Source organism: Phasianus colchicus, chromosome 13 (assembly GCF_987193195.1).
Source record: "Phasianus colchicus chromosome 13, bPhaCol1.hap1.1, whole genome shotgun sequence".
NCBI classification, from domain to species: domain Eukaryota; kingdom Metazoa; phylum Chordata; class Aves; order Galliformes; family Phasianidae; genus Phasianus; species Phasianus colchicus.
In genome coordinates, this window is record NC_143448.1 from 17,060,994 (window position 1) to 17,085,842 (window position 24,849).

The 24,849-nt window shown below is 41.9% G+C and overlaps 2 long non-coding RNA genes across 3 annotated transcripts in view; one reads left to right on the plus strand and one right to left on the minus strand.

Annotated features, from left to right (window-relative positions):
• Nucleotides 1-24,849, plus strand: part of LOC116243735 (uncharacterized) — a 92,356-nt gene that overhangs the window by 60,570 nt on the left and 6,937 nt on the right. The window contains exons 4-5 of one of the 2 annotated variants that reach the window (XR_016470669.1): nt 2,307-2,445; nt 6,990-7,847. This is a non-coding gene — a long non-coding RNA (uncharacterized LOC116243735). Of the gene's footprint in view, nt 1-2,306; nt 2,446-6,989; nt 7,848-13,577; nt 13,695-24,849 lie in introns of those variants that run through there. The other variant, XR_004170043.2, reaches the window with a different exon arrangement.
• On the minus strand, nt 10,224-14,545 carry LOC149916186 (uncharacterized). The gene is made up of 2 exons (XR_016470671.1): nt 14,297-14,545; nt 10,224-10,525 (listed from the first exon to the last, which is right to left on the minus strand). It is a non-coding gene; the product is annotated as an uncharacterized LOC149916186 (long non-coding RNA).

The following is a 24,849-nucleotide window of genomic DNA, read 5'->3' on the forward strand; positions in this document are numbered from 1 at the left end:
GGTTTCATTTTTTTAATCCTTTTCTGGATATCCTTCTAAAATCTGTGGCACAACAGAGCAAAATGAAATGTCTAGATTATAATTTCAGCATAATGTGAGTAGCTCAGAGAGAACAAGGGGATACATTCTGAAACACCAGCAGTCTGACAAGTACCCACTTCCAGCTCCATGCTGGTAAAATGCACACCTGCTGCACGAAAATGTGCACGTATGGTCATCGTTGCAGGAATCTTCCAGCTGTACTTAACACAGAGCAATAAAATACAGGGTGCGAAAGAACTTCTGGGGGTCACGTAATCCTGATCCCCAAGCAGGTGTAATGACTTCTGTGCCATTTCTAACTGATATCTGCCTAAACTGATCCCCTTGTCATCCACCCTTCTCCTTTGCCACAGTGGCAAACTCAGACCTTCCCCTGCTGATCCTTTCCAATGCAATAGGGCAGTTGTTGGCTTTTTTCTTATTTTCAAACTCCCTCTGCATTTCAAGCCCATTCTTTCTTGTCTATCACCAGTGGATATGGAGACTGCGAAGAGGAAAGCAGTCAGCAAAATCATCTCCTGTAGTTTAAGGCTGCTATAACTTCTTTCACTGTCATGCACTAAGCATTCCCAGATCCCGTCTTTCCTTATAAGTGATGTTTTCCAGACCTTCTGACAGCTTTATTGCCCTCCTCTTATGTCAGGAGATAGGCCATAATATTCTTCACAACCCCAGGCTACAGTGTTTGTGTTTTTGTTTTTCAAAGGTAGCAGAATATCTCAGGCTGTAAAGATGGGAGCCTGTACTGTTGTGTGGGCCACAACCAGCAAACCTGAGCTTTACCCTGCACTTCTGGTAAAAGATAGAAATTTTGTTAGCAGCTTAGGAAAGGATCGAACCCCTGAGGATGTTTGCATAGAGTTTGCAGTGATTCATGCAACACAGCAATATGCTGTCTGCAAAGCAGAGGCTGGCTTGCAGCATGCATTACTACAGTTAGCAATAGGTGAAATGATTTTTATACGTGGAATTCTGGCAGGAAAACACCTGGACTGTGTATGATCTCTATAAAAATAACAAGTCTTGTTATGAATGTATCTGATAGCACTCACAGGGGAACTCTTACTTCTCACTTTCCCAACCTTGGATGCATTAACCTGCATATTGTTGCCCAGCATAACGTACAGAAGGCAGCATAAAGCACCATTCACTCATTTCATATGTCAACACAACGTCAGTGTGGGCAGTGGAGCGAGATTTAGAGTCAAACTTTCTGAAAATATAGCAGAAAAACCTAACTTCTAACTAAAGCTTTTGGTTTGAAGTGTACATTTGAGTGAATAGGGGTTAAAACCAGCAGAAGAACTGAAACTTCTGAAACTTCAGAAATTCAAAACCAGATTTCATGTAATTGTCTCTGTGCATCAGTGCACTTTAACACGCATTTTAGTCCTGTCGGATTGTTAAAGGAAGTTGACCTAACAGCAAACTACATTCACTACATTTTGTTGTTACTTATGCAGCGCTTCCTTGCACTGGGAAAATTGGTTCTTTTGTCACGGAGCAGGATATGTCCACTCACTTGTGTTGTTAAGAATGCCCTTCAATATTACGTTAAAACTGTGTGTCTGTTCTGTAATCTATCTGGACTTTCATCCTTCTGTTGTCTGCTGCATCGTGACAGTTTTCACTTCTTGCTGCGATTTCATCTCCAATTTAGGTATGAGCATACGTGGAAACCAGAAATAGCCCAAATGTCTTCCAGCAAATTGTCAGTCACCTGATAAAGCTAATAAAAAGCCCCAAACCTCACTTCTCCTGTGTTGCGGTTTCCATCTCACATGTCAGAAGAATGTACACCCAAGGCAGTAGGATTGGCCATCTGTTCTGCTTACACAGTGCTAGTACTTGGGAATACTGAATTACTCAGATGCTGTAATTATTAGAGACATCTGGGGCTGGTGGTCATCTATTAAAAAAAAAAAAAGCACATGAACTGAAAAAAAAGAAAAAAAGCTGTGCTGACTGCCCTTGTCATGGGATCATGAGGAACTGTGGGAGCAGTGTTTGCTGTTATCGTCTGTCTGCCTGCTGATGCGATAAACAGGGAGCAGTCACTGTGATATTCTTTGGTACGAGGAATGATGTCTCCTTTGTTACAAAGGAGAACAAATACAGTTCAGTAGATCAGTTTTGTCCTGTAGTCTGCCTCAAGGCACCTTCTGATCATTTCAAAAAATTAAACATGAAATTGGATTTTAGGGCAAAGAAGCAGGGGATGACATTGAGATTAGCAGGTCTTACTTGTTTGTTTTCTTAACAAGGCCATGAAGCATGCAGTGAAGCAGCAGAAGGCAATCAAAAGACGTATGAGTGCACAGAGTTAATGAAATCAAACTGGATGTTCCAAGTCCTACGCAGGGGAATGGGTCACATTGTCAAAGTCTTCATAATGAAAATACTGTAAGTATATCTTAGCACTGTAGAATTTGTCAGTACAGAAGAACCCCAGAGATGTTCTGGCACTGGACAACACTTAATTTTGAAAGTAGAACAAACATTACCAATATAAGGAACAAGTACATTTCTTCAGTATTTAAATCATTGAAAGTTGTTGGCAGTTCCCTCTTCAGTGCTTGAAAAAGAGATCAAAATCACGTGCAGTTAATTTTCCTTTTAATGCAGAACTTCTTTCACTGTGACTGTAGGCAAGTAGAACAGAGAATTCTGCTGGAGAAATCTGGAGATCTTAAAATTCAATCTTGCTGGGGAATATCCCTCTGACAGCTCTGGTATAGGAGTGTAGTTGTTCATGTGCTGCAAATTAAGTCAGCTATTCAAACCAATCAGCCAGATTTCATATGGATGGAGCAGGTACTTCTCACAGTATTGCCATCAAATCACAAATTAAACCTCCTAAATTATTACTGCTTTACAAAAAAAAAAAAAAAAAGAAGAAATTTAACTTGTACCTCCTGTTTGGTTCTGAAAGGCATATTTAGGCTGCTCTTAAAGTCTTTCCATTGCAGCCATGAAGTTTTCATGTCGATTTTTTATTTTTCTTTTTAATTTCAATATAATCTAAAGCTCTTGGAACCACCAGCTTCCTGGACGTGGAACTTCATGATAGAGAGAAAAGCACCAAAAAGTATAAAGTAAAGTTGCAGAGATTTATTTGATCTTCTGAGTTGGTGCTGTGAAACCCTGAAGCATAGATTCTGTACAGCAATGAAATGTTGCTTGCAGTTCACACCCATGGAGCTGTCAATTTTTGGCTTCTTTATATAGCAGCAATGGCTTTAGCTGAAACATTTTCCCACAAAGCTGCCTCCTGTGGAAAGAATTTGAACACCTGGGCAGTAACCTGCAAGTCCTCAAGATGTTGGATTTTATGTTTCTTCAATTATATTTCTGCTTACACTGCAACTTGTGCACCTCAGACACATGACATCAGCCTTTATGAGAAACATGGTTGGTGGGGTCTGCTGAAATAATCACATTGGAAATTCACACCCAGTCTTTTTTTCTGAATATTATTGCTCCAGGTTTAAATATTAAATTCTGTCAAGTAATATGGGCTATCTGTATCTACTGCAGGAGAAATACTGCTTTTATTCCTAATAGCGCACTCTTGAAGTGACTCATCACTTGCTTTATTTAAAGAGGTGCTTGTTCCTATATATACTAAACGTTCAGTGATGTTTTCTGGCTTTATTGTAGCAAAGTTGTTAAATATGGGCTTAATATTCACCAAGTGAGTTGTTCCTTGGGCTCCATACATACTACATGTCCTTAATATCATCACTTGCTCCCATGCTTTGCTGGATGCAGGCTGAGGCTGTCCGTGCCTCTGTGGATGGAACCCTGAGTGAGCAAGCCTCAGATGGCAATTTGTGCCAAAATACATGAGTTTATTATTCAACATCTCAGCTGGCTACTTAATTTGTAACCACTTTTGGCTGGAAAACTCACTGTTAATGCAATCAGCCGCCTGCTTTCTGTCAGGCCCGAGGCATTTATTTTCATTACTGTGGTTGCCTCAAACAAACGAGAGGACAGGTGTTGGAACTGACATCTTTGGAGGTCTGTATGTCCATCTGGTGTGTCAGCTGGAATAAATCATTTCTCCTCTTGGAAATGGAGCTGGATACCTTCTTCAGGAGGCGTATGAGCAGGATACTTAATAGGTTTTGGGGGCAAAATGCTGGTCCAAGGACCATGAGACTCAGGTTGAAAAGATCTGAGGGAGTGAGGAGTGTGGGTGACACTGAAATTAATTGGAAGTATACAGAACATATAGAGGGCAGAAAATGAAAGGAATCTGAGGAAGTAAGTGCAAGAGGAAGACAAAATCACACATGTAAGAGAAAATGAAAAGTAAAGAACAATTAACATTAAATGTATCAGAGCAAAGCAGCAACCTTTCTGCTACATCTCCATAAGAAGAACATCATCTCCAAGTAAGGTAGTGCTGATCAAGACATGGAAAACAAGACAAGGAGATAAAAACCTGGTAAAATACTTGTTATCTCTTGGCTAAAAAAAGCAATGCTGAGCCATTATGCTAAATAACCCAATTTAAAATCATTTTAAAAATTAGCTTGGATGGAAACAAGGCAGAATTTTGAAATATATAAATCATTGTTGTCGGGGTTTCTACTGTTATTAAGAAAAAGTAGAGTGGAGCAGAACAGCAGAGTCCTGTCCTCATGGCTTCCTCAGCACAAAGGGAGACCAGGTTTGGTACCAAGGCGCTGGCCTTGCCTGTCCTATGGATGTGCTAATTCATGTGCTGTAACATTGCAAACAGACCTTGTTTTAGAAGAATCAGCCTTCAAAAAAAACTAGAAAGAAAAATGCCCTCTTTCCACAACTGATCCCATTTAGCTACCAGAGAAATATGTTAGCAGAGAGAAAACACAGATGAAACACTTCTCTGTTGCACACAAAATCTTTCTGCAAGACCAGTGCCAATGTTGCATTTCCTTTTTCTCTCACCACAAATATTGAAGAAGAAGATTAGACCCGAGTTGGACAAGGCAGGCATTGTATAAATACAGGGATCAAGCCATTCTGTGCCACAGTTCACTGCGTTATTGCTATTTGTTGACATGTTCTGTGTAATTTAAGAAGCCAACGTGGTTTTTCTGGCAGTAAAGTCAAGCGGGTGTCTGGGATTTTCTGTCCTGCACTTGATTATTTCTTCTCTCTCCTCAGTAAGAGTCCAATCTGTCACTGGGTTATGTAAATTTTGTTAGCAGAGAGATTTTAAGACTGAAACAGCCATGTGCACTGACTGAGAAGTGTCTGCTGAAATCCTGAGGCCGTTTGGTCTGTGGAGTGTTGCTGGGGATGTTGAATAATATATTCTGCACAGCACAGCCAAGTCACTCATTCCTTCCTCTCTTTTCCAATTACACATTTTTTTGTTTTTAAGAAGATGTATTGATAAAAACAGTTCTTTTTAGTAGACAGTTTGCAAAGCAGTCTTTTCAGTTTTCGTTGTTTGTTTTTTACAGGCTAATAACTACAATTACTTTTGGGGTCTCTCACTGGCAAAAGTTGGGAATGCTGGGGTCCAGAACTGAATATGAGAGGTTGAACTTGGCTGGCTGGGGCAGAGGCTCTTTTATAAGCCCACAAGTGACCTGCAGTGCTGCTTGCTGCTCTCAGCCATGAGTTTCACTGGGGTTGGAGGATGACTGGGGGAGTCAGGAAATATTGTTCATTCTCTAAATCCACAACATTTATAAAAGCACAGCTGGAAGCAACCAGAAAAGCTGCTGATGAATCTCCTGTAGTTTATTTTCTTTCACAGTAGGAAAAAAAATCAGAGATGACATGATTGTACCCATATGTGCAATGACTGGGGTTGCTTTTATTTCTGTTTCATAGTACACATTCACAATCAGACTTCTCATCCCCCTCTCAGCTCAGGAATGTCACTTAGCTTCCCCCAAATACCAGCCATATAGCCATGATCCTCTGGAGGAGGAGGTGAGCAAACAGCACATTTGCTTGTGGGATGACTCCACAGCCAGAGATTCTCCGGGCACACTCATGTATTTGTGTGGAGTACATGGTTGCTTTGATCTACCTTTGGTGTGACATCTTCCACTGAGCTCTGGCCTCAGTCACACCCTGCTCCTGTGTCATTCTAAAGGTTTTGGTGTTCTTTGAGGTTGTTGGTAAAGGCCCAGGGGATCAAGGGAATGGGGACCTCAGCAACATGGTGCTTCTCCAATGCAGTATACCCAGAAATTTAGTAAAGCCAACCTGGACCATGAAGCAACAAATGTGTATGGCTATTTCTCTTTTAAATCAGATTACAATGATGTAGTGTTTGAATCCATTAGGGATAGAGAGACAACCAAGAACAAAGCACACAGAGCAATCTGATTGCATTCAGCTGTGTAACTGATTTGTGGAACTGGTACAAACATGCCATGAATTTGAAGTGCTCTGTAATCATTGAAACATAATAATGAGCTTCCAGCAAATCTGAGCTTCCAGCTAGGACAACAAGTGGTATGAAAAATGTCTCAGTTATCTATGGAAGGGATGAAGCACTGGTCTCAAAGATTTCCTTTTCAGTAAAGAAAAGCCCCCATTCCCCCCTTTATTTTTTAAGATTGAGATTATAGGGGGGAAAAAAAAGAAAATCCAAAAACAGTGCAGTCAAAGTGGGGAAAGTTTTTGTAAACTTGTAGTTTTCATAAATTAAAATACCATCACACTATTTTTCTTGATTAATCAATGAGGAAATATTTAATATTTGTAAGATTTCTGGGTAGGAACGTGTGTGTACTCCATCAAATGTGTAACATGGCCAGCTGTCCCCCACTGCTCACACATGGCCATGGCGTGGGGTCCTCCCTGCTTTGTACCCAAGGGGATTTTTTTAATTTGAGCACCATAAGACATTCAGGTAACTGAGTCCTACAGAATCATTAATTCTGAAAGGAAAGGTAACCCTGACCAAGAAATCTGATTTCTCTTCCCCGCAGATTTCCCAAGGGTGGATGGATTATCCTGGCACACAATGGGAAACTTTCCAAAATCTCACAGTTCTTCAGATAACAGGAAACATCTTCCCACCCACTTCTTGTCACAACGGAGATATTTCATGCAGAACTTTAAAAACATTGACAGATTTCTTCCCCCAGTTGAAGGAAAGCAGTATGAGTTTCTATAACTCAAAGAAAATTGATATTCTGGCAGGTGACATTAATATCCATGTGTGTGTATCTTTCAAAATGCAATTGTCATTGGATGCAATGCACTACACATCGTATCCCTAAGAGTTACAGAGGGTGTAGGCTGGGATTATTTTTAGGGCTTTTCTTTTTTTCAAAGGAAAATTGATTCTAGTGTTAAGTTAGACGTGTTACTATTTGAGATTTAATTGCAACAATTACTAAAGCGCAGAAGGCTTTAAATGAGAAGCCTAGTTATCTGAGTCCAGCATGCTTGCTGTGTGCATAAATGGATAAACATCAGTGTACAGCTCTTCTGGCCTGAATTTAGAAAACACTCGATCAGAAAGGTCCCCTTGGTTATGTAAGAGCAAGAGGGAAGCATCTCACTGAATAATCCTGACGGATTATACGGTCCCAGTGAAAGTCCAGTATTAGCCAGCAGCCAATAGCTTCACATCTGGAGTCAGGAGCTGAAAGTCAGACAGTGGGTGGCACTCATTAAAAAATAGATCTGCTGAACAGTTAAGACGATTATTGGTCCTGATTTGCAGGATTAGACACAGGGAGCAGTCTGTCAGGCTGTTTCTTCACTTGGCTGCACAAAAGGCTTCTCTGGGGCTCGGGCAGCAAATGATTCTCTGAGCAGATTGCTCCATAAGGAGGCAAGGGGAGATGCCTTCCCTCTGCTCGTCTGCCTTTGTGCTGTTTGAAGCTAGCACTGAGCACATAATCACTCCTGCAGAGATTTACAGGGCTTAAACACTGTAGATGTAACTTATTAACGTGATCTCCCTGCCTGATGCTGTGAAATCTTCGCAGCTGGGATTTCGAATGGGTTTATTGGAACTGCAGGTGTGGCAGGAGATTTGCAGGTTTGATTCTTTGGCAGTGAGAATAACCAAGTGAGAGAACGATCCGTGCACATGGAACGGATGGAGAGTCATCAGCAGGAGAACCCAAAGTAGTGGCTAAAATGCCACAGCCTGGATGGGGATCTCTTGTTTTACGTGTTCCTGTTCCTTCTTTACACATATTTGCAGAAGTGCTTGATTTTACAAGAAGATACTTGGCAAATATTGTTAGGGGAAGAATCTGTTTCCAGTCAGGAACAGAAAATAACACAAATGATGCATTTTATGTGTCTAAATATACAGGTTGAATAATCGCAGGTTTTTGTCTCTTGACATCTCCCTTCATTTGTTGGGACAAGGATAGAATGAATGATTTACCATAATAAGCACATTCAGAAAAACTACAATGTACGCTCTCTGCCAAGGAGAAGAAGTTTCATTCATCAAAGAAGTTATTTCGGGTCCTTTGTCCAGATCTTCCTCATCTCAAGTAGGCAGAAGGAATTACTCACCTAACTCCTGCTGTACATGTTAACCGATGGCAAAGAAGTTAATATGCCAGTGACTCAACCTGAAGCCTTTACAGGCAGCAGCCCTTCCTAAGCCTAATGGCTGCATTTGGAGACCATCTCACTTCGTGCTTCCCCTGTAAATAAGAAGATACAATGGATCTGTGGGAATTAAGTTCTTAGGAGGCAGTGATGTCATCTTTGCAGATTCAGGGCACTATTCACTTGCTTTCTGGAAACATTTTATAGTTATGTAATATTCCTCAATCCACATTCTGGATCAGCTTTGTTCCATCAGGCTTTTCCCATTACTCTAATAACTTCTGTCTGCAGCTTCACAAGTTTATTTGAAATATGCACATGGATTAAAAAAAAAAAAAAAAAAAAAAAAGCCAGGCAAGTGGAATCTTCTAAACCATGATCATTGCTCACATGGATATAAATAATAGGGTCTGTTTAACTGAGGGCAGCTTATTTCTTATCTGCAGAAATATTAATGCCCTGCCTGTTATCTAATTCAACATAATGTAAGGGGATTTAGTGGAGATTAAGAGAGAAAGTGGGAGGTTTTCTATTCTTCTGGCCATGTTTGTGCTCCCAGGAGTTTTGCCATCAGGAGAGGTGAGAGGTCCCAAAATGTCCCATTGCTATCTAGAAATTCCACGTATTTGAGGAAGCTTGTGTACCATAATGCCCATTTCTAGTTAGAGCATGAAATTCTGGAACAGCAATTGCTCAGCTGCTCATCAGAACGCAAAGCCTCATCTTGTTTTCTGAAAGTTACGTATTTCCAGAAGCATTTTGGAGGAGTGAAGCGAATCCCTTCATTGCAAAATTGGTAAGTACTTCCCAAGCAGAGAAAGTGTTATGCAAGGGTAACAACTCTTCTGTGGTTTTAATCAGATTTCAGGTGATGCCAATAACAGCCTCATGTAAATTGTATGGGAGCCTGATTGCATTAAATAGCCTCCACAGCAATCGAAGTTCCTTCAGCATCACTGACAGCATCTCACGTTGCATGGATAATGCAAGTTCTATTTTTTTTTCTAGTGGATGTGACATTGGTAATTATGCACAAGTTGTACCTTGACAAGGATGAAATTATAATACCTTCAGGGCAGAATGAGGGCCTACATTTTGTACTGGGTTACTGATAACATCTGATCTTACAGTTATGCTGAATATCATCACTCCTTTTGTTGTTAAGTGACCAAAAGCAGGTTAGAAACTCGATATTTCTTCTGAGCTGCATAATGAAACAAAGCCACCTTTCCACGCTCCCACAGAAACAGCAAAGGCCATTTGAAGAACAGTCTTCTAGCTGTGCATGTCCCTGTTCATTGCAGGTGAGTTGGACTAGATGATCTTTAATGGTCCTTTCCAACTCTAAGGATTCTATGATTCAAGTGTGCGTTGCATCTGAGGAAGGCCCTTCTGTGTCCTTTGGATGTGTATCTATCCTTCCCATGACTGCAGCACATTTCTGGCCATAGTCTCCTGTATCCATGATTTATGCCCTGGGACAGCAAACATTTGCTGCTAGGAAGCAGATTGTGGCTAAAGCCATGCAGATCACCAGATTTTACAGCCCACGTTTTAATTGCTTATTATTCTGAGTGAATATAGTAATCCTCAGGGAAGGGAGATAAAAAATGGTTGTGGATAACTACACTGTGCATTCGTTTGCATCCATAAATGGAAACCATTGTATTTTGTGAAAGTGAAGGTTGAAGCCATTCTCTGGTCAGCTTAATCCGGACAGTGATCCCATAATCCGTGTTAAATTTACTGGCTTCCCCTTCTAATCGGGTTGGAGCCGGCGTGATTTCTTCCAAATGTTAATGAAAGCCAGTGAGCCTTTACTCAGGAAAGCAAATGGAAATGAAATCCACATTTCCAGTCATTATTGCAGGTAGTGCCTGACTTTGGTTTTTGTTGTAGTATTTCGTTGAGCTCAGCTTCCAGTCTTTAGTTTCATTCTGACCTGGAATGTTGAAGGAACAAGAACAGGTAAATACTTGCTTAGGAAATCAAACAAAAAGCTTCCTATGGAATGCTGAAATACAAATACTCCTGTTTTGCTTCCAAGAAATATGAAATTACATTCCTGATTTCTTCCTCTGATCAGCAGCCCGTTTTCCCTACTCTCTGAACAAGGGCAACCTTCTTCTTGTGCATTTTCTATCAGCATCTTCGGTACCAGCAGTGTCACCCTGTTGTAGTGTATTCCTCCCCATGTGTGGACATCACTGCATAAATTGCAAAACCATTGGGTGGATTCTTCCCAGAACCCATTTTTCTGGAACAAGCACTGCTGTCTCTCTGATACAACATCCAGTTCTGGGTGTTTCTTTGTACTTTCTTATTGCTGCTCAGAGTCATAAAATAAATGAAATGCTCTCCTCTATTCAGTTCCTAATACCTGGATGTTCTCAGGGGAGAGATCTGTCAGACTCAGTCATTCGGATGGGAATTAAATGTTGTAGTAGTTGAATGTAAAGCTTAACCAGTCTCACTATTAGGCATGATCAGGACTAAGGCAGCAAGCCATCACAGTGAGGCATGGCATCACAGGGCTTGTGTCACTACATGGGCTTCTGCAGATCCTGCAGCAGAACCAGAGCCTCCTCACTTCTGGCATGCTGAAAGGTGCTCATTTCCCAGGAGCACAGTCTCATTTGATTGAGCTGAGGACACTTTGTAAGAAAAATGTCTGTATTCATTAACCTGATGGAAGAAAAGGGGTGTTTACTCTTTTCCTCTAACTGCCTCCTCGCTTTCTTTTCCATCTGAAGGCATCTTCTTGCATGACTTGTTGTTAATATGTAATTTGTAGAGCACTGTAAGTAAAGTAATCAGAATTTCATCAAAACTGAAGGGAGAACCCTCAGTCAGGCCTCCACCTCAGCAGTCTGCAGCAGGTTTCTCCAGCACCCCCATCCTTTGGTCATTCCTGACTGGATTATGCATGGAGACGCTGAGTTTAATTGTGTTATTCCTGGCAAAGAAGGGGAAAAAAAGCAGAGGAAAACTACTTCTAACAATCCAATTTGTGAATTATAACTGTACACTCTATTCACAGTTCTCTTTCTCCAGATGTGGAGGATTTTAAAAGTGCCTCATTACTGACCTCTAATTAAATCTAATGTGAAAGAAATGTTGGATGAAAAGCTGCCAGCATTGAACTTTCTGGCAAAACTCCCACTGACTTCAGTGGAACTCTAATTTTGCCTTTGGGGTTTGGGACTCTTCTGGGTCCCAAATCAATATAATTATTTATTATCTGATAGCTCTGGGGATCTTCAGTTACTTGTACGTAGTGCTGACACTGTGGGGTGAGCAGAAGGTCCCTTGGGATGAAGCAGCCAGGTGAGGTGAAGTAGCAGGGAGTAGGAGCAGAGCTGGGGACTGACAGAGTGTGTCACAATAGGGAGTAGTTAACTAGAAAACACAACACAGTGCCTTCCTCTGCCTGTATGGCAGATGGCTTGTTCCTGGGGAGAGCCTGCCCTCTTTGAAGACAGAGTTTTTTAGGAATACGTGCTTGTGTTTAGTGAGAAGAAGGGATGTGTGGCAACCTCTGTTGCTTAGGGGAGGGAAGAGCTGATGGGACAAAGTCCCGTCATAGGGAGATTGGGAGACCCAAGTTTTACAGGATTTCTTTCTCAGGCCTAAATGCACGTTGTAAGGGCTTTACACCCAATGAGCTGGCTGCCTTCTGCATAGCATCCCAGGCCTTGCACTGGAGTTATCTATGTAGGTGTTATCTGTGTGTACAGGTGCTACACCAGGAGTGAGGGCTCACACAAGAGTGATCTGCAGTGACATCCTTAACATACAAGAAAGGAGTAAAGAATGTGGAGCCAGGCTTGGGGCCATGCCTGTATGAATTGCTCCAGGCAATATATGCCAATATCTATTATCAGTGATATTTACAATGGTATCCTGACTTGATTGCAACTTTGCTAATCTCTTCCTATGACCCATTTAAATTCTTCACCATATTGTTTTCCTCTTCCTGCAGCACTCCTTGATCTATGTAGTTCAATTAGAAGGCAGCATGAGGGCAGTATCTGCAAGAAGTTGTTTATTTCCACACTTCATTGCAGGGTTCTCCGAACACTCAGCATACGAAGAAACTCATCTTTTTCTTCTTTTTATTTCTCTCTCCCCTAAGCTGCTAAAACTTTTCTTTAAAACTGCACTGTGGATCAAAGGTGCATGCCTAAATAAATGCCTGCCTGCTATAAAAGGACTTTTCCATGAGTGACATGTCAGGCTAACAGAGCAGACACAGGTGATGGATTTGGTTTGTTTCTTTTTCACTTTGCTCATGGTAGCACTGGTAGCACTGCAGCAATGGAGATTTTTCTAGCTGTGTTTTGCCTTTTGCTCCATCAGCACTTCTGGACTAGACTTCTTGTTTTGTCTGTGAAGTTAATTGAAGATGAACAAAGATTATAATCAGGTGTTTTTCATAGCACCGCAGTGTGATTGGCATTTTTTGGTTTGTTTTATTTTTTTTTGTTTGGTTGGTTGTTTTTTTTTATGTGTTGCTTTTATTTTTGTATGAAGGTTTTGAACATGTCCCTACCAGCTGTTCCCACGTTGTGTTTGGAGGGCAGGTCTCCTAGCTAGCTGTGTAGGGCAGTGAGGGAGCCTGGGGAAACCAAAGAGGAGGTGTCTACAAAGCAGATTTGCTGGGCTAGGATGAACCTTAAGAATATTCTTGAGAAGCCCCCACCAATTTCAACGAACTCATAAGAGGACATTTCCTTGGTGATGGTGGAGGTCTCACAGTAGTAGGTCTGCCTGAGACTCAGCAAATATTTTGTTCCATATGAGCTCTGTCTGAAATGCTTTCCCTGTGCTTAGTGTACTTTTTTTCTTTGAAGTCATGATTTTAATATAGCTGAGTGCTTTTTCACATCATCATGTAAAGGGATATGTGTGCCCTTATCCTGTAGAGCTTAGTATGGCTAATGACAAACATGTTTAGTAACTTCCTTCCATTTTTGCCTACTGTTTTCATCTAGGAAGAAAGATTGCCTTACATGACAGTGTCTGAAGTGCTCAACTATGGAACATCTCTGCATGAACATCAGAGAAACAGTCTCCTCATTTCAGCTGCAGTCTGACAGCTTTGAGGACAGGTAATGGCTGCTGTAGAACTTTTTCATGATATTGTGTTAATGCAGTAGTAGCAGCTGCTACAGCTGTACTGCTTCCAGCTGTCATTGAAACATGGATAGATGTTTCTTTTAAGGTAGGAGAGGCCATACAAGTTTCTGGGAGAAAGTCTTTCATCTTAGGCAGTTCAGCCAATGTTAAGAGGCCTTTTAGTATCTGTATAGTGTCTTCTATTCTCAGATTGATAATCAGTGGAGAAAAAAGGCAGTACATCAATGTCAACTTATCCATGTAGAAGAACAAATATGGGATAAGGATTTAAAAATCCCACAGCCTTTATTTTATGCCATTTTCTTCTGTAGAACATGTGGTTTATGCCTCTGGAGACAAATCTGAATCAGAAATTGTCAATGGAATGTGAAAGTGAGTGGAAAGTCTTTAGCTGACATTAATCAATGCTGTAAAAGGTAGAAAAATAGGCACTATCCCAGGCAACTCATAATACCTACACTAGCAAGTAGTATAGCAAACCAGGGACCAGCTAGCCACCCAGATGTTGCTGAGGACCCAGTCTCCATTTCATGGGAGTTCTGTATCAATCATCACTTGCCCTCCTGAACCTCACCTTGCATATGCAGATGTTTTCATGAGTAATTACATGGGCAGCAAAGACTGGGCATCTTCTTCCTGCTGTTAAGAAAACATTATATGCATGAACACTGCATTTAGAAAAAGAAACAACCCTTTTTTTTTTTATGTGAACAATTGGGTTCTTAAGAAATTACTAAAACACTCTTAATTATCTAGTCCAAAGCATTTCCCAGTGATGCTGTAACATGGCTTCAAATCCCCAAGCTAATCTCAGTTTCCTGTGCCAAGCCTCGCTTTTAAAAGGTGCAGGATCCTTGTATTCTAGAGCAAAGCTGTTTCTATTGTGACATCTTCTGCGCAATAAAAACACTCATCCTTTCAAGTTAGATCAACAGTTGTAGCAAAATGGCTAAAAGAATTGCAGTCAGATTCTCAATTGGCTTTTAAAGAAGAGAAAATGGCATGACATTTGAAGATGACAATAGCAGCATCACTAAAATAAATTAAATGAATCTTATCTATTTTTCTGAGTGGCTTTTAGAGTCTTTAGAATGCTTTTTGGATTGTTACTGCTGAGTACTATTAACAAAGTATTTCTGTGTAAATCCTCTTTCACAATATTTGATATGACTGAAGTAATGGAAGAATCAATTGTATTTGGAAATGGAAGAAACGAAGCATCAGAAAAGGCAGGATGCTATCAAATAGGAAAGTAAACATCTTCCTGAAATTAGAAAATGTGTGTCTGCGGCTTTCAGTATCAAACAAGCAGTAATGCTGTTTGGGTTTACAGCAGGTTTAACCATAGCTGCTAAGCTGCAAAGAGCTTATGCAAATAGATTTGATTTCCAAACACAATCAGACCTCACTCAGAAATAGTGCTTCTCTCTATATTCATCCCCAAGTGGCAGATATGTCCAGAAAGTTTCAGCTCTGACTTCTCAGTCCCCACTGCAGAAGTTTCCAGCTTACATTCAACCAAATTCTTCAGATTCTCCAGATGTACTGTTCACAACGTGCCATGGCAGAGTTAAAGAACTGCAAACCAGCTGCTACAAAAGCAGGGGCAGTGCAGAAAGAGCTGGTTGTTCTGGGGCAGAGCCTGGCCCCACAGTGATGCTGCATCCGACGCAGTGTATCTCACCGTGTAGTAAAGTGCATGGATCTGCCACTTGGGAAACCTGGAGCAATAGTCAGTAATGTAAGAGAAACATCTAAATATTTAAATCTTCTAAGATTAAAATGCCACCTTGGGCCTGGCTGGAGGCTTGGTTCAAGTGGCTGCCACTGGATGAAAAAAGGCATGAAGCTAAAACATTGTCCATTTGAAACATATAGTAAATTTATATTCCCACCCCACCACCCTTCCTTATATCTTGCTAAGTATATCTTGCAAAACCTGTCAGCACAGATGATGTTTACAGAGCAGCTAGAAGCAGATACTGTGGTCAGCTGTACATACTTGCACTAGCATAGGGATGAATTAAGTGTCCCAGAAAAGCACATCTATGAGAACTGGCCTACAAACCTACATCTCAGTGTTTGTGGCATGAGGTCACCTCCCTCCATATTCCCTGAATGAAGTCCTAATGAAGGACAAATTCCAGCCTTTATGGCCAAGGCGTAAGAGCCCGAAAGAGAGCCTGTTTGTAGAATGGCTGCATTACCCTGAGCTCAGTTTGATCCTTCCATGAGGAATTACAGGACCTTATTTGCTGCATCTGTCAAAATAATTACACCTCTCAGTGATTTTTATCTCTTTATTCCCTGTTCTAAGTATATTCATTAATTAAATGGCTATGCTTATTTCAACATGGCCTTGAACTGATGTGAGTAGTACATCATACTCGTTATCCTCTGACCATATTGCTTTGAACTCACACAAATTAAAAGGATTTCTGTGTGCTCATCCTCTATCCTTGTGCCTTTTTTATTTCTTTCCTTGTTATGGAGAAAATCTGGCTGAAAGGCCAGATGTTGCCTGTTGAGCTGTAGGTGACAGGAAAGCAGATGCACACCAGAGATCCAGGCTTTGCGTGGCTTCACTTTTCCCTTTTAATCCAAGGGGCTCTGATTCCTGATCATTCTCTTCTTGGCTACTGATAACTGTGAGTTGGTGAGGCACCAAAAGCAGTGATAGGTTTGGTTAGTGGATGGGTCAGCAATGATTTGGGTAGTGTGCCAGTTTCCAGTTTTCCTTCCCAAACTGTGGTGGTGGAACCACGAAACAGGAGCCCTGTTGATCTGGTCAGTGCTTTGCATGCACACCCTGCCTATGGGAATAGGCAGATTAATAAAATTGAAATCATGTGTGAAGAAGCTCTAATTGAGGGATATTTCAGTGCAGTAGTTTTAATGGTTTCCCATTTCCTGCTTGGGAAATGTGTAACTAATTAAGTCTGTTACGTTCATTTAACTCAAACAATAAAAAGTGCTTCATGTCATCAGAGCTATTTACTAAGCACATGTTTTCCTGGTAGAGGGAGTGGAGAGTCTGTAAAGGAAACATCCACAATGTCTTAAATGACGATTCAAGACAAAATTGCAGCAACAAAACCTCTGCAAATCTCAGCATAAGCCATCTCAACTGGTACTCTGAAAATTACAGCAGATTTGAGGATGAAATGGGGATTGTCCTATTAAACACTCGGAGCAAAAGGTCCTGCACAGCTCTGTAAAGCAGCCTTGGCTGTGGGTGCACCACCCCTCCCTGAGATAAGCACTGCTTTGAAGCCCCTCTGCAGTCAGAACAGATCTCAGAATAAATCTTAGCTGTGCCAGGGAGCATCCAACTCTCAGATCTCATTTTGTTTTGGACAAACAAATGCTTCTGTGCCCCTTGTTGCCGTTGAGTGCCACAGATAATGCCAGTATCTCACTGCCATGAGGAAACTGTTGTGACTTCGCAGAAGGAGGCAGCTGTTTTCCTTGGAGTCAGCAGAAAGCCAGCATTTGCCCTTAAGACAGCCCCTGCCTTTGTACTAAACTGAAGAATTTGCCTGTTGTCTCCTCGCATTGCACAGCAAGTGTGCCGAGAGTTTGACACCTCCACTTCTCTGCTGGCCCACATCACATACCTTCCAGCAAATCTTGTCATGGCTAGTCATGCAAAGCAGGGCGACCCGAGCACGGGCTGTGCTCAGCCTGAGCATTCAGCTTCAGTGCTGATTTCTGTCTGGTTTCCCAGCACAATCTGTTGTGTCTAATTGGAGATTATTCCAAGTGTCACAACAGAGACCAAATCTGACTGTTCAGCTGAGCACCGAAGTAATGAGTTAAATAATGCACCTTGGAAAAGTTAATCCTTAGCAGTACATTAGACATCTCTTGTTTTCCAGGTCAAAGCAGAACTACGTGTAACCTTTTAGAGGTTTTCAAGAATTTGGGGGGTGGGGACAAGCAGCGGACAGAGCAGTTATTTGTTGAAGTGATGCAATGGAGTAAGATAGATTTACTCCTACTGTGGAAGATGCAACAAAAATTGGATTTTATTTCCCTTCTCCCAGGTCTTGTCCCAGTAGATGACAGCCAGACAGAGAAATAAAACAAAGTACTGTATTGAGGGGATATTAAATCCTGCTGCCAACAGTTCACTTCATTTTTCTCGTTATTGATTGCTGTCAGGGACCTGTCTGGGGAAGAATACAGATTCCTGGTTTATGACAGCTCACAAAAATACCAAATCTTCAGATTCTTGCTCTGAGCACATTTCTATCCTGCCACTTACATTCTCCGCAGACACTATTACTTTATTTCCCAGACCCAGCAGTCCAGGCAGGCACAAGGCTATCTCCTGTCTCCTCTGGGACAAGAGGGCAGGCTGATGGAATGGTTTGGCTGGTTGGGCTGCTCTGTCCCCCTTTACAGTACTGAGAGGACACTTTTGGGACTCCTTCATGCAAGGGGCCATGCAGTAAGCCACATGCCTACATGCAGAGATAATCCAAACAAATCAGAAGCCTCAAAGCCAGCTTTTTTCCTTACTCTTTGATTTCAGCAGTGACCTCGGAGAGCCGCACAACTTGTCACCTAATTCCCTAAGCTGATGCCATATGTGCCACACAGATGATATGAAGACAAAAGCCACCCTCTTCCATCTGGAATCACTTCTGTATAACCACTTCTCCCAGGAGGCTGAAGGAATCCATTTTTTCCAAGGAGGTTTAAGAAGTAGGCAGCAAATGCTCATGGCAGGAGTTACAGCAGCTCTCTGTGGGCAGTTTGAGGCAGTCACAAGACAGCAACAAAATTCCTGCACTCCCCACTCCTTGCTGCTAGCCAGCAGCCAAGCCTCTCTACAAAATGTAGGCAATCTTATGGAGATTGAGATCCCAGTTCTTGTTTTGTTGCATTTGTTCCGTTTTTCTCCTGTTTCACATGTGGAAGTACACGCTAGCCCAGTGTATAACTCTTTCTTTGATCTGTGCACCAGAAAATCTGTATCAAGTCAGCCGCACATTTCTAAGGAGATTAAATTGGCCCTTGTGTTCATCTGAAGCCTGGCAGATCTCCTTTCTGTGTTTTGTGGTCCAGGATCTCAAACCAGGAGCACCCTACAGTCCTTCTTAATTTTAAGCACACGGGCAATTTTTAGTGGCAGCCCTCTTTCTGTGAGACTTACCCACTTGAGGTTAAGCATGTGCCTCAAGCCTTCTGCAAACACACTGCTCTGCTTTTATTCATGTAAGCAAACGTCACCTGAAGATTGCTGGAACACTCAGTGCACATAATTTGTTTTTTTCCTTTAGATTGCTCTCAAAATGTGGAAAATATGTGTAGCGCTTCACAGGAACAGGTGGTGGCCCTTTGGTGTTTGTGTATGATAGAGATGCAAGGACCTAAGACAGGACATTGGTTCAAAAGGCAGGGAAGGAACAGTGCTAAGAGGTCTTGAGAAAGTTGTAACACTTACTTTGTGGCAGAGTATTTGCCCACGTAGCAAGGGAAAGGACTGCTGAGACCATGTCACATTATTGTCCAGTGGTCAACACACAAGAATGTGATAGTGAGTTAGTCCAAAGGTTTTCATGAGTGCAAAACAAATCTGTCATGCCAGGTTAAACTGATGCCTTGATACAGTTTTATGAAAACTCTGGGTTGCTGTATTTAGGCAAGTATGTGCTGCAAACCCTATTCAAGTGTCATTCACAGCTGATGTCAGTAGCCAGACACAGAAGGGAAGAAAGGTGTTCATCTGGATTGTGCCTATCCTCTCTCACTGGTGGAAATATTCCCATTTGGGTGCAAATGGTAAATGTCAAGGTAGGATAGGAGAATGGAACAGGTAGAATTATGAAAGGAGTGGGAACAAGAGGAACCTGTTAACTTTTCCCCTCTTTTTTGTATGTTTTATGGCTTTTAGGGAACATGAAACTTGTTTTCAAGATGTATTTCTGTCAATAGCTTGTGTAATTATTTATGGTTTGTGATGAGAATCTAAGTCACTGATAGCTTTGATTTGCATATTTATTAATTTTTTGAAGGAAAAAAAAGAGAGTAGTTTTCTTGTGTGAATCTGAAATCTATTGCAAGTGCCCAAGTTCTGGAGTTGGAGGTGTTTGGTGGAAGACTTTATCTGAAAATATGAATTACTCCTTTTAATGTTTTTAACCTGGCAGAAACGGGGGGAAGAGGGGGAGGCAAAATAAAATGAAAAGCAACAATTGTCTTAATTCAAATATGACTGAGGAAAATCAAAACTGGTGGGGAAAAATGGCTGAGTGGTGTCTGGGGGATCTGCAGCCTGGGAAATCTAAGGGTGAACATGAAGGGGGCATCTTCAATTGTGTCCCAAGACTGAGGGGATATAGGAATCTTTTACTAACATAAAGTGAGGAATGAGCAGGAATTTTATATCATTTTGATGATATTGATTAAGCCATTTTGACTTCTTGCACCAATGGCTTTATTTGCTAAATTCAGACAGCCCAGAGGGCCAAGATAGTACAGTGCCTTCAGCATCGATCTCCAAAACCCAGGTCTCACCTCCTCTTCATCTCCTGTGTCTGCCCATCCATATTTATTCACTGCATAGAAGCAAACAGCACTGTGGAGCTGAGGAATTCAGGAGATTTGTGCTTGCTGCCGTCAAGTCTGCCTTTGGTATTTAATCTTCAGCCCATAAAAGTTGCAAACTATGCTGCTAAAATATGCTCACAGAAGCTGAACTGATTGAGCCATCGCTGCTGTGCCGAGCAGGGATGGAAGAGAGGCAAGTTGCCATGGTTTGTCAGCCCTTCCTCACCACTAGCCTTTGCTTTGATGTTTCAGATGGCCTTATCATAGATCAACAGTTACAGCCCTCAGTCGTTTATTCAGTGAGCTGATGTTTGTAAATAAAGAGATTTTAATCCACCCTAGCAAAAGGCCAGTTTGAAAAGAAGGAATTGATTTACACTTGATCCTGCTTCTGTTCTTGCACATTTGGGCAGCACTTGGGCTGCCCTGCTCAGCAAATCGGTGTTCTGACTTTGCTGTCCAAGAGGAAACGACGCCAGTGCTGGCTGCTGAGCCCATATTAAAAAAATAATCATCATTTTAGGCAGTGGTTATTTCATTACTGCGGTAAAAGAGATTGTGGCCACTTAAAGGTCCATGATAGAGTCTGTAATATAACTAGATGATCCTGAAAAAGCAATTCTGGAATTCAGTCACTCGGAGCAATGCACACGCGCTTCCTGAAGGCAATCCATCCCTGTGTCATGGGAAGCCCATTGTTCTCCAGCCCCCAGGGGCTCTTCTCCTGCAGCCTACAAAGGGCTTTGTTGTCAGGACCAACAAATCCATTTCCCTGGTTTAGCTGAAGATACAAAAACAATGCCTGGGCTGTCCAAACAATTTGTCCTTCCTGATGCACTTTGCTTTTCTCTTTCTAGGTTTCCTTGTTTCCCTATTTTGGAGGTGGCTGACGTACAGCTGATAGCATTTTGTGGTTAGGCTCTGCTGGCCTTTAACCCATGTAAAGCTGTAGGTCAAGCACAGTCATTGTGTGCTGGGAAAGGGGAACTGAAGGGCAGTGCTCACATCCTTTTCTCCATGGCTCATATAGCATTGATAAAAAGCTTTAAAAATATGTCAGCCAGCATCCAAGATCCGCGTTTGGTGGCCCTAATGTAGAATTTGGCACTTTGTTGCCCTGTGTGTTACAGAATACTGTACACACATGTATGCTGTGAGATTTGGTTTGTAAAGACTGGAGTCAGCACTCACTCCTTATTTCTACTGTCCTGTTTTGTAACCAGAAAATTGAATTACCGCCTCTGCTTAGCTTTAGTACTTTCTACCTTCTGGCTAGGAAATTTAATTATCCAGGTTGGTTTTCTTTTTCTGCTGTGTAATAATACACAACTTATCTGTGTTAAAATATAGATGCTGTCTTTCCACCACATAAAATTCCACCTGATTCTTGCCTGTCTGAGCCTGTGGAATTACAGAAGTGAAACTGAAGCCAGTATCTATCTTCTGGGGAAAGGCTCCAGGACTCAGACAACCCGAGGGAAGCAAAATGAAGCATCTGACTCAAAGAAGCTGCTGTTACCTAATGATTCTCGAGTGCTTCGATGCACTCTTTCTGAAGAAAAAGCTTTCCTTGAGAACTGCACCTCCCTGCAGCAGTGCAGACCCCAGCAGGTGCCCTCCACCAACATGCACGGCCACAGCGGTCAGGAGAGATTAACAGCATTTCCCCACAGCTGCCCAGTGGAATCAATGCTTGCTAATCTTTAGAAAATTACACTAACAAGCTCCAGGCCTGAGCTGCAGGAGCTCAGCGCACCAGTCTCTGAAATCACACACAGGCCATTAATGCATCAAGGCTTTAATGAAGCAGAAAATCTCTCCTAAGCAGAGGCCAGAAGGATGTTTTAAGGTTCCTGCCTCTCCTGAGCCAGCTTTAGGACAGACGGTCAAATCCAAAAGCAAAATTGGTACTCCTGGGACTGATCTCATCTGGGGAGCAGCCCCTGATCCTGAGGTGTTTCAGCTTTGAAGTCTGTGCAAGGAGATGCTCAGCAGCTCTTCAGAAGTGCTGAACTGGAAACCCTCACATGGCCGCTCAGGGACAGCTGCTGATGGCTGTGGCAGTGGGTGCTGGGTGTAAATCTCTGTTCTTTCAAACCACCAGGCAAAACTAGAATCATTGAATCATAGAATGGCCTGGGTTGAAAAGGACCTTAAAGATCATCTAGTTTCAACTCCCCTGCCATGGGTAGGGTTGCCAACAACCAGACCAGGCTGCCCAGAGCCACATCCAGCCTTGAAGGTGTAGCTGGACAGAAAACAAATACTGAAGGCTAGAAATTTTGAAAATAAATGAAATCCTGCTATAGCCTATGATTAATAATAATAATAAAAAAATTCTTTATATTTTTTGTTCCTAAAAGTCATAAAATCTTATTTCCTGAGCAATGTTCTAATGTGCTTTGTGCTTGTAAGATACATTGCCTGTTTTCCTATTAGGCAGTCTGCAAGATTCCCTAATCTCTAAAAGGAACAAACATCTGTTTCTTATGTGGTCTATGTCTGATTTATGGTAATTATATCCCTATTATACTCCTACACAATATATCTAAGAGAAAATAACACCTATTTCTTTTTTTCTCTGAAGATATTTTAACTTGTAATCCAAGAGGAATGCACACTGGCTCTTTCTTTAAATGGAACAGCCTGTGAATGCCTGTCCCTGACCTGGGGAAGAGCTGGAGGAGCTCTTTGCAGCAGACCAGGTGCCAACATCTCTGCAGGATCAGCACCAAGGGGCTCCTGCCTTTGGAGCTCCATCCATCTGCACGTACCAGCAATCAGAGCAGCGCAGGGCTGTGAAGGTAGAAACAAGAAAGCTGTTTTCTCTAGGGAGGGGAGAGAAGAATGCAGAGACACAGTCTTGAACATAATGGCATCACCCTTTGGAGGCAGGGGAGGTGTTTTCTCTCACTCCCACATGTTTCCAAACACTTTGTTTCCAGTCCTCAGCATCTCTTGGCACTGACAGTGAGTGGCCTGTCAGATTTTTGCAGAGTGTCAATAAGCAGACTACTGTGTCTCCTCATCAAGAAAGCCATGAGAATCTGCATCTTTATTTGTCATCCTTACATCTGCAGTAATTTGAAATAATAATATCAGATCTCCCTGTTTGGTTGTTTTTGTTGTTGTTTTTTGAGTGACGTATTTGACTTGGGGATCCCTAGGGAGCAGCTCCTCCCACCAAAAGGCATGTAGAATCTCCACTGCCCAGGGAGGGAATCTCAGTTCCCTTTCTCTTCTCAGATGTAGGGCTTTTCTTCATATCAATCAGCAGCCATTGTTTCCATTCTGTGAACCCCATCACTAAAAGGGCTCAAACAAAGCAACTTTCCAAATCAGACATGAACCAGACGTGCATCCTCAGGATTCCTGTTTTCCAGAGCTTCTTAACCTCTGACCTCACCTCTCTGAATTTAATAAGGAACCCTTTGACATTTTTATTTCATATTGCTGGTACTGACATGAGGAAAGAGTAAGTCTTAACTTGAATCTACCGCAGAACCAGCATTTTTTTTTTTTAATGAAACCTTTAAGCAATTGGAATGTTTCCTTGCATAAAAACCTCAATGAAGACTGTGTCTGAAGCCAATATTTGCTCCCCTGCAGAGTGTGAAATCCACAGATTTCAGCACAGATGCTGGAAACTCCATGCCATGAGAATCAATAGCAGTTTCATTTGCAGTGGGAACAAAATACATCCTGAAATAGTGATACCAGAGCAGTTTGCCCAGCTGAGGATCTGCCACTAATTGGGAAAATTAAATCAGAAAGGACATAACTTGAAACCTTGACACTTGAACAAATGAATTAGAGATAGTTTTAGATTTTTCTCTCATTGTTGTTAGTTTTCTAACTTCACTCTCCCCCATTCCTATTATACAGGGCTAGGGTTTCTCTCTTATTTGCTGTTTCCTGTAGCATGTATCCAGACAGCAGGGAAAGTTGATCATAAATGAGAATCAATCCCAAAATATTCTCCATGCATGAAGTGGAAGGCCAAGTACAGAAAGCTGAATGTGGAGCCCTCAGATAATCTTTGGAGTCTGTAAACTAGAATTTGATTCCTGCTGCACTGGAAACCCTTACCCCTATGCTGGGTGGGAAGGGAGTGGGATTGTATTACGTTTCAGTGCCCTGAACCAGTGAAGCCCTAAGAGTCTGTAAACAAAACCTCTGCTCATCCCTGCATCTTGATATCAACACCGGTCTGCTGTCAACCATCACTGCTCTTCTAGTCTTCCAGTGTTTCCTTTCTACCAGCCCTTCATCCCAAAGAGGGTCAAAACTTACAGACTGGGGAACAGATTCCAGATGTTAATTATGCTTTCGGGTGGGGACCATCATTGTGTTGATTCAATACAGTAGCTGGAGGAAAAAAGCCTTGCTTTGCAGTTAGACCTCCCAGTATTACCCTCCTACTTGCAACGTCAGTGGATGAAACTTTCCCAAACAGACATGTTTTGGGGTGCACGTTGGCACTGCCATCCAGCAGTTCTCCAGGGACAGGCTGACTATAACTCAAAGACCATCTGCTTTGATTTGAACTGCTTACATGGGTGTTCTTCT